Genomic DNA, 13,661 nt, shown 5'->3' on the forward strand with positions numbered 1-13,661 from the left:
ACAGCTGCCAATTCATGTCTCCTGGGAAAATGGATGTAGCTGTCCTTGTATGTCATCATAGACAGGACATCACGTAGCACCATGCTGAACATTGGTTGAGACATCCCACGTTCGCTGGCCACCATGTACTGGAACTAACCAGTTGTAAAGAAATGCAGGGCTGTCATCACCTTACATGTTAGTGTCAAAGCAGTCGTACAGGTTCTGTGAAGCCTTGGATGGGGCTCCTACAGACCACATAGGTCTTGAAGGGTAGGTTGATCCAAACAGAATTTACGTATGATGTCCTCATCCTCCATGTCCGCAAGCAATGTGAATGGACGATGCACATTTGGTTGCCTCCTACATAAGATAAAAGGGGACACATGTCAATTCAATTCCCCTATAAGATTTGTCCAACATCTTGCGTTTTGACTGACACAGCACCAACAATGACTGGCCTGAAACAACAGCTTACAGCACAAGTCACATGCAGAGACACCTTGATCTAAAGTAGTTGTACACTTATTCAGTATGTACATAGTGAGTACCCCCAAAACAGATTTAGACTATGTGAATGTAAAATGGTACAATCCGACATCTTGTGTTACCAGCCATGAGAGTAGTTGACACAGCACATGTCTGAAACAGCAACACTGCTGGCTTCTATGTAGCTGCTGAACCTGCCACACCTTCTTGCGGACAGGGCACATATTAACAACATAGTGAGCACAGTGTGTGCATAAAGATCAAGTATAAACATGAGTTCAGCAATCTACACAGTGAAATAGGCACATTATGTAGTCAGTCTATCATCACTGTGGTTTGCTAGCCATCTCACACATTGACATGTTTACATATTTGCGAGTCCATCACACATCAGATCTTTGTACATGCACAACAATATCATAAGTGAGATGTGAGGGAGTACATGCCAATGCATGTAATCCTGTGCACTGACATGGCATGTGTAGTGATCAGTGAGTTAAATGTCACACTAGCATTGAATTTAACTATCTGGTGGCATGATTCATCGTAAGTGTCTACTGTTCACTGATGAGAACTGGCCATTGCCATTGTTACAGCATAATGTGTCCATAGGTGCCATAAGCGTGCACCGCCACCGCAATCATGGTCATTTGCACCAATTGAAAAATACACAATTGCGGTAGCGACCGCCTTGTCCCAGCGGTGTGACACCACCAATGCCCATGCCCCTTCAGCCAATAGGAACCGCAATTGTGGTAGTGAACCACACATTTGAATCCTGCGGGAGGCGTGCTCCACCACCGCAATCATGGTCATTGGAACCAATTTGAAAATGCCAATTTGCGGTAGCGACCGCCTCGGCCCAGTGGTGTGACATCGCCAATGCCCATGCCCTTTCAGCCAATGGGAACCGCAATCGCGGTAGTGAAATACACTTTTAAAAATCACGGTAGGCGTACTCTGCTACCGCAGGGCCGGTCATTGGATACAATTGAAAGATGCCAATTTGCGGTAGCGACCGCCTGAGCCCTGCGGTGTGACACCGCCAATCTCCATGCCCTTTCAGCCAATGGGAACCGCAGTCCCGGAAGTGAAATACACTTTTGAAAATCGAGGTAGGCGTGCTCCGCTACTGCGGTGCCGGTCATTGAATAAAATTGAAAGATGCCAATTCGCGGTTACGACCGCTTGGGCCCTGTGGTGTGACACTGCCAATGCCCATGCCCTTTCAACAAATGGGAACTGCAATCGTGGTAGTGAAATACACTTTTGAAAATCGCGCTATGCGTGCTCCACTACCCGGGGCCGGTCATTGGTTACATTTGAAAAAAGCTGATCTGGAACACCAATTGCAGCATCTGAGTACCACGGAAACAACCCCAGGGGGCTATATATATCTGGGAGAGAGCCACACATTTCCACTGCATCCAGACACTGCTGCCTGCCATTCTTCACCAACAACTGCTGCTGTTCCTGTCTCCTGGACCCAGTGATGGCGAGAACTGAGAACATCAGGGCCCGTCCCTTCACCACAGAGGAGCTGGAGGTCCTGGTGGACAAGGTGCTTTCACAGTATGGGAGGCTATATGGTTTTCCTGATGTAATGGTAAGAGTTTCAGAGAGAAAGTTGGAGTGTGCAAAGAGTGTTCCCAAGATGTTGCTCTGCTGAAGTATATGCATGTGAGTGCAAGTTTGTGTGATACACTGCCGAGCATGCTGACGTCATGTCAATGGGGTGTTTAGCCTTATTTTCACAGATTGATGGCTGCATTTAAGGATGGCAGGGACATGCAGTGTTTTTGCAGCCATACAGTAACACTGCTAGTTTGGACAGTGGAGGTCAGAACAAACATTGCCTGTGCTAATGGATGTCAGAGTCCATGAGGTTTTCACATGCTCATTTGTGACATTACAAATGTGTTTCGTCCAGAGGGTACAGAAGGATGCGGGGCCAATTCACAGAACTAATCATAGACAAAATCCTAAACGTGCTATTTTGGTATTCATAGAAGGCATTTAGTAGTAGTAAAGTTAGGACTACTAACTTTACTACTACTAAATGCCTTCTGTGAATACCGAAAGTAGTAATTTTAGGATTTTGTCTCAAGTTAGTAGTAGTAAAGTTAGTAGTCTTAACCTTAATACTACTAAATGCCTTCTGTGAATACCAAAAGTAGCATGTTTAGGATTTTGTCTCAGATTAGTTTTGTGAATCGGCCCCTGTGTGTACAATTTCATATTGCCACCATGGATATCTATGCATTATGCACAAGATTGAAATGCCTGAGGATGGTGGAAATTCACCTATGACACATCAGATTAATGTACTTTGGAAACATCATCCTTCCTTTGTATTCATTATGAGTACTGACTCACATGTGTAGGCAATGTTTGCCCTCTTATATTGTACATGCATGTGAATGTTCTGATGGCCCACGTTTAACCTCAGTGTAAGTCCCCCTGGCCTGCACAGATACTGCCTAATTTGACAAGGACCCATCAGTAAATGGACAGAGTGAAACATATATGTTGTCTGCAACCCTGTTTCTCAATGAGCTATCTTAGGCCTGAGGATTGCACGAGTCAGACCTTGTGAGAAGGGTTTGAGAATGTAAGATCATGTCCCTAAACGTGACCTCCATGACATAGTGAGCCATTTACAGGCCAAGGACATTGAGGGGTGTGTAGTGTTGGACACAGTGAGTCTGTTCCGACACATCATTTCCAATGTATTGTATGTCTTGCTCACTCATATACTTCATCACAGATGAGGGCCTTCTTCACATTGCTTTCTGTGCTGGCATTCTGCATGTGTATGAGATGGCCATGTACTGTGTCCATCCTCATACCTTCATACATTTCTACGTGATTATCTGTTGCAAATGTACTATGTGTCATGCTGTATGGCCTCTGCTCAAACTTTCTGTATTGTTGTGCTATGTTTTTGCATGCTTCTGTTCTGAGACGCAGTGGTACATAACACAGTGTCACTGAAACTTCCTCTTCTTGTCTCCCATGCCTGCAGCTTAAAGTCCGCCAGCGTAAGGCCTTATGGAGGACCATTGCAAGCAAGGTGCGGGCTCTGGGTGTCTATAACTGATGACACACACACTGTCACAAGAAGTGGGATGATATCTGCCGGCTGAGCAAAAGCGTGGCAGAGATGGCACTGGGGCTGCTCCCTCAGACTGGAAGGTTGGCGCGCAGGAGCATGACACCACTAAAGGCCCGCATCTTGGCACTGAGACAGCCAGAGCTGGATGGACGTTTGAGGGTCCATCAGCAGCAAGTTGGGGGTGAGTATTCTGCGAAGGGTGACTTTGGGTGTGAGTGACCGAATGTATCCCAACCCTGAACCAGTAGGAGCTCTGTGATGTTTCTAGTGTGATGCAATGGCTTCTAAGTGGCCTCTGTGTTGAGTGCAGCTTTCATGCATTTTCGCTAGATGTACTTCCTCATGTGTTTAATACAATGGCCCCTGACATTGCAAGATGAGATGTGGCCTTATGACATCTGCTGCATTATGGGTGTCATAGACATCAGCGAGCAGTGAACAGCAGTGTGCATCATCTTAGTTTGCATTTGTCGATGTGTGTCAGTGCCTGACTTGGAAATTGTGAGAACTACACATCTGACACCAATGTGCAATGGTCGTTGTGCTTCAAAGCACAACATAGTGGACATCAGTAGCTCATGGCCATTGTAAACGGACATTTTGGAGTCAGTATCTGCGTTGGCCCCTTAAAGTGACCCCATATGTGACTGAGACAACATGTTGAAATGTATATCCATCTCACCTACAGGCACTTAGGTATGCTTATAGAGATCAGTATGTTAGGTTACAAGGAGGTGCGAGCCAGCTCTTTGGCTGTGTGAACGTCACATGGGTCACTAATGTCAACTATGCATGTTTCCATGCATCTTCTGAGTTTTGCATTAAGGTTGCACATGCAGACTGCACAGGGTGGGGTGCAACATGGGGGTATCATATTCTTTATTTGTGCTTTGATTGCATATGATGTTTGTGAGTATGTCACTATACTGAACCTATGTCTCTGTCTATTGCAGTGTCTACCGAGGGCACGGAAGGACAGGGGACAGACACCAGTGGTGAAGCTTCTGGCACGTCTGCTACACATGAGCTCACTGATGTGACCAGTGCCTCGGAGGGTTACAGGAGTGCCCTAGAAGAATCACACCCAGAAACACCAACCTCAACATCATCGGACTCCAGTGGTGACTCCTCAATGTTGGCAGGTGCAGGGAGTGCGAAAACTGACTCTTCTTCCACCACACATCGTCCAGTGCCCACCCTCCTGGCTACTACCACTAGTGCTGTCCATGCCCGCAGCACTAGGAAGGGTAGATTGTCCTTCCCCCAGGCACTGCTGACCCTGCCCCTGTCTCCCCTGCTGCCCTCATGTGGAGGCAGTGGACCTTTTGCGCAAGCTGTGTATGGGTCAGACTACTCTCCAGAATGCCTTCCAGGATCATGACAGGAAGCTGGCACAGGTAGTTGCCTTCATGGAGGGCATTCATTCTGACATGGGTGGGCTACATAGAACTGTCCAGTCTTTGTCCTCCACAGTGACGGCAGCTATTCAGCTGTCACAGGCTCAAAGTCCAGCTCCAGTCACTTCACTATCCACCCTGCCAGTGGCACCACCTGATGAGAGTGACCACACACCACAGCCCTCAGGCACCAAGTGCTCCACACACAGCACACAACAGCAGTGCTCCAAGCGGCCCAGAGCATAGACACCATCACCAAAACAAAAAACAGGCACACAGGAGCGCAAAGGCAAAAGCCCTTCATGTGACACTCAGGGGCATCAGGCCAAGAAGCAGGCCTCAAGCTCACATTTATCCAAATCACTACATCCAAGGACACTCCCATCCCAACACCTGCTCCCAAAGACAAACAGTTGCCCTGCCTGCTGTGAAGCTGGTGCCTGCAAAGAGTCAGCACAAACACCTCTCTAAGGCAGATTCACCCACAACCTCAACTCCCACCCACACCCCTGTGAAACTGGGACAGGAGAGCAATGTGGGGAGTTCACCTGGACAATAGGGGATGGAGGGGAAAAGGCAAGGCCACCCCAAGCGTACCACCAGATCCAGCAAATCCCCACAGGGAGAGCCACCTGCTCCTGATACACCTTTGGTGTAAAGTGAGGCTGGTGTGCCCGCCCCACTTCCCACTACTACCAAGACAATTCATGCCTATCGAATCCCCAAGAAGTGGAGACACAGCCTTCCACATTCACCCTCACACACTGTGTCTCACGGCAGCATGTCTCCGCCTCCCTGTGCCACCATGCCACCCGGTCCAAGCAGCCCTCTGGCTCCCACAGCCACTGAAGCCTCTACCTCAGCTGGTCCTTCCTCTCCCAGGTCCAGTCCTCCAACTGGCTCTGACAATCAGCCACCTCCCAGTTCATCTGACAGAAAAGTCCCCATCCCAAACCGATCTCTCCCACAGCGGTGCCTCGACTGCCCATTTGTATCACCGGAGCTGTAGTGATTCCCATGGGAGTGTACGGTGTTACCCATTCCCTGTGCAATTTCTCATGCACACATGTGCATACTTTGAATTTGTACTGGCCAATGGCCTTGCTGTTTCTCATTTTGGATACCCATTCCCTGTGCAGTTTCTCATGCACACATGTAAATACTTTGAACTATGGACTGGCCAATGGCCTTGCTGTTTTCTACTTGTGATGCCTATCTGTGTATTATGTAATAAAGACAGTTACTCCTGTTGTCTGCTTTGTCAATGTCCTTGCTAAATAAAATGTTTTATGTCTGGGTTTGGTTTCATATGACACATGCTCTGGATGCCACTCTAATATTGCCAATTGCTTGTTTTACTTTTTCAGAGTTTTCCAGAGGTGACAGGCACTTTAGTTCTTCTTTACTCTGAGGCATGAGGGTGCAATGTTATGTTATGTTATCGTAATTTATATAGCGTGCGATTACCAAATAGGTGTCCTGGCGATGTCCATTACTCCATGAACCAGAACTCCGGAATTATTTAACAAGCAGCCAGGTCTTCAGCGCTTTCCTAAATTGAAATAAGTTTTCCATGCAACGCAGGTGAAGTGGCAAACCGTTCCACAACCTGGCAGCACCGTAAGAAAAACTACGGCCTCCCAAATTGACTTTCCTTGTAAGAGGGACATTAATCAGACAAGCATCCGACGAGCGAAGATGTCGTGCAGGGACATACCTTCTAAAACTGTTGATGAGGAAGTCTGGGCCTTCTCCGTGTAGGGCCTTAAAGACCAAGCAAAGGGACTTAAACTGGACCCTATACTTAACAGAAAGCCAGTGTAGGTCTCGAATGGCTTTTGATATCGGCGAGAACTTGGGGAGGCCAGTTAGGAGTCTGGCTGCGGCATTCTGCAAAAGCTGCAGTCTATGCAACAGGCCTTCCTGAATGTTGAGGTATAGACTGTTGCAATAGTCCAGTCTAGATGTTACCAGGGCCACTACAACAGTCCGTCGATGCTCCTACGGAAGCAGGAACAAAATCTTCCTCAACATTCTCAGGATATAGCCGGTCCCAGAAGCTACAGCTTTTACCTGTAATGCCATGGACAGCTTGGCATCCACTACCATTCCAAGATTCTTAACTTTGTCTACGGGAGTGGGAAGGGTCCCCAGTCCCTGCGGCCACCATGCTGGGGTCCAGAAACTAGGGTTGTTACCAAACAACATAACCTTGGTTTTGTTGGAATTCAACCTAAGGCAGTTGCTTGCCATCCATTGCGACACCTCGGACATACATGACTGAAAATTCTGGTCCAACCCTAGTTCATGGCCGGGTAAAAGAGACACAACAATTTGCGTATCATCCGCATAGGAAGTAACGCTAAAACCGTGTTTTCTGATAATGTGCGCTAGGGAGGAGACGTAGATATTGAAAAGTGTGGGACTCAGGGCAGATCCCTGTGGGACTCCGCAAGGCAACGAGAACGGTCAGGAAGCAAAGTTTTCCAGGGCAAGTATTTGGCTGCGATTGGAAAGAAAGGAGTTTAGTAAGTCCCATGCCTTTTGCTGAATTCCACTTTTGTTAAGTCTGCCCATCAGCAGACCATGATGGACGGTGTCAAATGCAGCGGAGAGATCTAAAAGAATCAAGGCTGCTCTGCCTCCCCGATCCACCGTAAACCTGATCTGATCCGTAGCCGTGATCAGCGCGGATTCGGTGCTGTGTCCTTCCGGGAATCCGTGCTGTGAGGGGTCCAGTAGTAAGGTGTTCCTCACAAAAGCTGTGAGTTGGTGGTTTAACGCCTTTTCAACTAGCTTCGCCGGAAATGGGAGACGAGAGATAGGCCGGAAATTATTTGGGTCGGAGGGATCCAGACTAGGTTTTTTCAACAAGGGGAGGATGGATGCCTTTTTCCAGACTATTGGAAATATCCCTCCATCAAACATTCCGTTAAAAATTGCTGTGAGATGGGTGGCGATCGGTACTGGCGCCAATTGAATGATTTTTAGAGGGCAGGGGTCTAATGGGGACCCAGAGTTGGCTTTAGCTATTAGCTCCAGGGTGTCCTGAAAGGTAAGATGCCTAAACTCCTTGAGAATAGCCGGTGGTAAAATTTCATTGGACTTTTTTTCGCCCTCCTGATTCCTCTCAGTTAGGTTGTTAAGACTAGTGAAGATAGTGTTAACTTTATTAAAAAACAATGAAGCTATTTTTTCACAAAGCTCAGAGCTGGCCGGTACAGAAGCAGAGTTTACTGAGGACAGTTTATTAATAGTGGAAAAGATCTCTTTCGTGGGATTCTTTGCCGCTAGAATCTGAGAGGCAAAGTACTTTTGTTTGGCTTCTCTTATCATACATTTATATTTGGCCAGGCACGCCAGATACACCAGTTTTTCTTCATCCATGTATGCCTTCCTCCAATTACGTTCTAATTTCTTGCATACGCATTTTTGAGATTTTAATTCGCTCGTATACCATGGGGCTGATGGCATAGTTCTATTGAAAACCGCAGGTTTGGGTGGAGCCAGATTTACACAAGCCTGGGTAATCCAGTTTGTGTACGACAATGCCGCCTCCTCCATATTGCTGGGCATGGGTGTAACCGAGGTGGAGAGAACCCTGGATAAGGTCTCATCTTCCACCCTATTCCAAGCTCTGACTACTCTGGCCACTGTTTGGGGACGCCCATTGGGTAAGTGAGGAGTAGGTGTGATATTAAACCAAACTCCCGCGTGGTCTGACCAGGCCAGAGGTAGCAGAGCTGCGAAAGCTAGTTCCGATGTATTGGAAAAGATCCCATCGAGGGTATGACCAGCCTGGTGGGAAGGACCCGTTACACGTTGTAGCAGCTCTGCAGTTTCCATAATATTAAAGAGACGTGCTGTATCTGGGTCCTCTGTCTGCTCAAGATAGAAATTAAAATCCCCTAATATGGTATACGAGTTCCCCAACAAGGCATCCTCCAAAAGGGTACCCAAGGCGGGAAAAAAGGTAATTTAGTTCCCGGAGGTCTGTAAATGAGGGTGCCTTTGAAGGAAAAGTGACTCGTTAGTCCTAGGTTAAATGCAAGTGCTTCGCACGCTGGCAATGATAGCGCTTTGAAGGTGCCCTGCACTGAGCTATGATATAAGATGGCTACACCACCACCCCTCTTGTTAGCTCTATGGAGAACCTCGCAATAGTACCCCGGAGGAGTTGCTTGAACTAGGTCTGGACCGGATGACTCGTTCGTCCAGGTCTCTGTGATAAAAGCAATTTTAATATCAAACTCCAACAGCAATTGGGAGCATTCCGTACTGTGTTTTTACCAAGGATCTGGCGTTAATTAGAATACAGGGAAAAGTCTCAGAAGCCCCATTCGTTGATGGACCAGCATTGGTCCTTACTTTAATATATTCGGGGCGTATCAAAGGTATAGGCAAAGAGCAATTGGGGCAGGGGCCCGGGGACCGGGCCAGTAGAAACTCAGCCGATACACGAGAGCAGTCGGCGTTACTCCCCCCCGAATTTAACTCCATCAAGGAGGCTCTAGAGTATACAAGACGTTTCCTTACGCCTGATCGAAAATGGACAGGGGGTAGTGCGCTGAGCGCGACCCGGGCGCAGATGGGCTTGCCTTAGGCGCGCCTTCGGCGCGCCAGAGGCGCGCCCGCTGCGCGGTCACGCCAGTGCCCCTGATATAGGATTGCTGAGACCAGCTAGACCGCCTAGACCGCCCCTGCCTCACTAAAGATGGCCGCCGTTACCAGAACCCGATCCACAGGTGGAGCCTGCTCGGGTCTGGTATGCGCCGGGGAGGCAGAGAAACCCACGGTAAGGAACGGCGTCAGGCGCTGCTATATTATGATTGAGAATATAACTTTGAAAGTAGTGTGCAAATATGCTAGCAGCTGAATACATGCAAGTGCCAGATTTAAAAGCCGGTTTACAAACAATGTTAAAACAGTGTAAAACTCGCCTCCGGTTAAAACAATGTTTAAAACAATGTACAACTCGCCTCCAGCAGCAAAAGTCAATTCAGCATGCAAAATAGGAAGCTCAAGTCTCCTACTCCCGGCTCAAGCCTCAGGAGTGATGGACAGTGCGCGGTCGCGCCAGTGCCCCTGATATAGGATTGCTGAGAACAGCTAGACCGCCTAGACCGCCCCTGCCTCACTAAAGATGGCCGCCGTTACCAGAACCCGATCCACAGGTGGAGCCTGCTCGGGTCTGGTATGCGCCGGGGAGGCAGAGAAACCCACGGTAAGGAACGGCTTCGGGCGCTGCTATATTATGATTGAGAAGATAACTTTGAAAGTAGTGTGCAAATATGCTAGCAGCTGAATACATGCAAGTGCCAGATTTAAAAGCCAGTTTACAAACAATGTTAAAACAGTGTAAAACTCGCCTCCGGTTAAAACAATGTTTAAAACAATGTACAACTCACCTCCAGCAGCCAAAGTCAATTCAGCATGCAAAATAGGAAGCGCAAGTCTCCTACTCCCGGCTCAAGCCTCAGGAGTGATGGACAGTGCGCGGTCGCGCCAGTGCCCCTGATATAGGATTGCTGAGAACAGCTACATCGCCTAGACCGCCCCTGCCTCACTAAAGATGGCCGCCGTTAGCAGAACCCGATCCACAGGTGGAGCCTGCTCGGGTCTGGTATGCGCCGGGGAGGCAGAGAAACCCACGGTAAGGAACGGCTTCAGGCGTCGCTATATTATGATTGAGAAGATAACTTTGAAAGTAGTGTGCAAATATGCAAGCAGCTGAATACATGCAAGTGCCAGATTTAAAAGCCGGTTTACAAACAATGTTAAAACAGTGTAAAACTCGCCTCCGGTTAAAACAATGTTTAAAACAATGTACAACTCGCCTCCAGCAGCAAAAGTCGATTCAGCATGCAAAATAGGAAGCGCAAGTCTCCTACTCCCGGCTCAAGCCTCAGAAGTGATGGACGTGTTTGTGATGATCTACTCTTATCCTAATCATTCTATGGTCAGGTTTGTTAAATTGTACACATGTCATGTTAGGATGCAATACCAGAACAGAGGTGAATTCTATCCACAGGATTACTTGCGGGCTGGCCAGGGTCCATCATATCTGTGTGATCTTTCTTGATGTGTGTAGAGCAGTGTTGATGTGTGGTCATCTTGTGTAGGCCTGTTTTCCTAGTCACATGGGTACATTTGAATATGTGAACTTGAGTGGTCATGCAATGTGAATGGGCTGTCATTGTCAGTAGTGTTGATGTGTGTGTGCCCCTGCAATGCCAAATGCACACATGTATGATCCAGGTAATGAATGCCTGTTTGTTTCAATTGTCTGCCATGTGCTTCAGATTGTGGGCACATGAAGGAATTGTAGGTCGGGCAGTGTGTTGGTGTGTCCTTGCACTCCTGGGGCACACCTACTTGTTGTTGCTGCCAGTTGTGAATATGCAGAGTGTGTGACTGCCAAGTCTGTGTTGTGTTTTGTTGATCAGCCATGTGTATTGTTTCTGTTTGTGCTCACTGTGCAGACCTGCTCAGCCACACTGACATTATTGTGAGTTTTCTCATGCATTGCTGTCACTTGACCCATTTTTGGCTCCAGTATGGTATGTGGTATGTGGAGTCATGCCATCCCCTATATGTGCTTCTGATGCCTATACATTGTGAGTGTTTGTGGACAGTACACTCCTCACCTGTCCACTACTGAAGTACATACCACTTCAATCTCATGTCTTCCACCCCATGTCTTGCCAGTGTGTGAGCCTCCCCACCACTTCATAGTGTGACACTATGCTGTGTGAGGCTGATCTGTGTACAGGACCAATGTGCCACTTAGGACAGTTTCACAATTAGTTATGTGTTATTTTCTTCTCCTATTCTGCAGTCATGGTTGCTCATGTGCAGTACATAAGTTTGAGCAGCTCAGTCCTCTAGTCATGTTGTTTACATCTCGGTTTCCCTGAGCTGTGCATCTGTGGGTGATGGGTAAGCTGTATGTGTGTTTGCTGAGGTACTGCTACCCTTCCTGAGTGTGATGTTCTCTGTGGGCTGTGGGTATTTGTGTTGTGGGAGTTCTTGGCGTGGTACTCAGATATGTGTGCTACTGGTTTGGTTGGTGTGCACACACTGCTTGGTGTTCATGCAGTGCTGTCAGTGTATGTTGCCTTGTACTTGCCTGGCGTGCATCCCCCTGATGTACAGCTGAGTTTGCAATGGGATGGATTGGTATGTGCATTTGTTGTGGATGTTTGCAGTGTTTGGCCTGTGTTGGCTCTTTCTACTGACATATGCTATGTGTGTGTGATGTTCTATTTGCATGACATTGTGTGTGAGTAGTTTGTGCATTGCGATATATTCAGATATGTGTTGCAAGTGTAGTGTGCATTACTTGTGTGTCTGTCACATGCAGCAAGCTAGATTCTTCTTCATGAGCTTGTTTTCAGTGCACACAATTGTGGTTTGTCCTCCTATTTGTGACCTGTCACTTGTCAGGATTTTGCATGTGCATGCTTGTGGTACACTATGACACCATGTTCACTTGATGACTGGTGTGGTGTCTCTGTCTGTGTTAGCTGATTTGTCCCATTGATCACAGTTAGTGGTCATGATTGTTTTTTGATGATGCAATTCTTGTTTGTGTTGGGGTATGGTGTCTGTGCATTGGTCCTGAGTGACAATGTTGTGTACTCCTGTTCTGTCTAGGGTCACATTGCCTTTCCACTGTTTGGCTGCACATGTCTGGGCTTGTTGGACATCTGTAGATGTTGTTTGTGAGCTTTGTGTTTGGCTATTGTTTTTGTGTTAGCATTGGTTTAGGCATCCCTGAGTATGTCTGATATTTGTGGATGCACCAGAGGGAGTGTGATTGGTTGCCACTGAACTCACAGGACATCAATTTAACCATTATGTGTGTTTCTCACAGGTGTTAAGTGTTGCAGGCGCGAGGTGGGTAGAGGAGGGCTATGTGTGAAGGTCCTACTTGTGTCTGACAGTCAGGGAGTGTGACAATGAGCCATGTTTGTTGTGCTGATGACATACACATCTCAAGTAAGTTCACATAAATGTGTGGCTGGTCACTGTATGACTTCAGACACTTCCTATCATTCCTGTGCCTATGCATGGCTTGTGTTGATGTATCCCTGAGTTGTTGCACAGAGGTCAATTTGGTTTAATTTCATTCACTGTACCACCCATGTCTGATTTGATGGCCTAAGGGTGGTGTGATATGTTCCTTCTCGTGCATGTGATGTACACATGCTATGTGGCTTGCTCCATGGTTTTCCAGCACTGTCCACTTCACTTTTGACTGGCCCATTTATTGTCCTCCATTGCTGCTGACCTATAGTATGAGTATGTGGCTGTGTGTCAGTGTGGGGTGTTTCTGAGTGACTTGACAGGCAGTGTGGAGAGTTCAGTGGATGTTAATATGCAGTGTGAGTCTTCATTTTGTAATTATACTCAGTTTGCTTCACATGAGTGGAAGGTAGATGTGAGGAGGAGGGGTTGTCCAGCCCCTGAGCTTCTGTGCAGGGTGTTCCTCTTCAACCCCTCCTTCCCTGTTAATCTCCCTTGTCCTTTGATGTGTGAGGTGTGATGTCTGCCTACACCTGGCTGATTAATTGTGCAGGGGGGCACATGAGGAGCACACAACATGTGCCCAAATGGATGTGTGATGCGTATTGTGGGAAGGGTGAATGTGGAGCCATGTGAATCTGGACGGCCTGCCC

Source organism: Triturus cristatus, chromosome 2_2 (assembly GCF_964204655.1).
Source record: "Triturus cristatus chromosome 2_2, aTriCri1.1, whole genome shotgun sequence".
NCBI classification, from domain to species: Eukaryota; Metazoa; Chordata; class Amphibia; order Caudata; family Salamandridae; genus Triturus; species Triturus cristatus.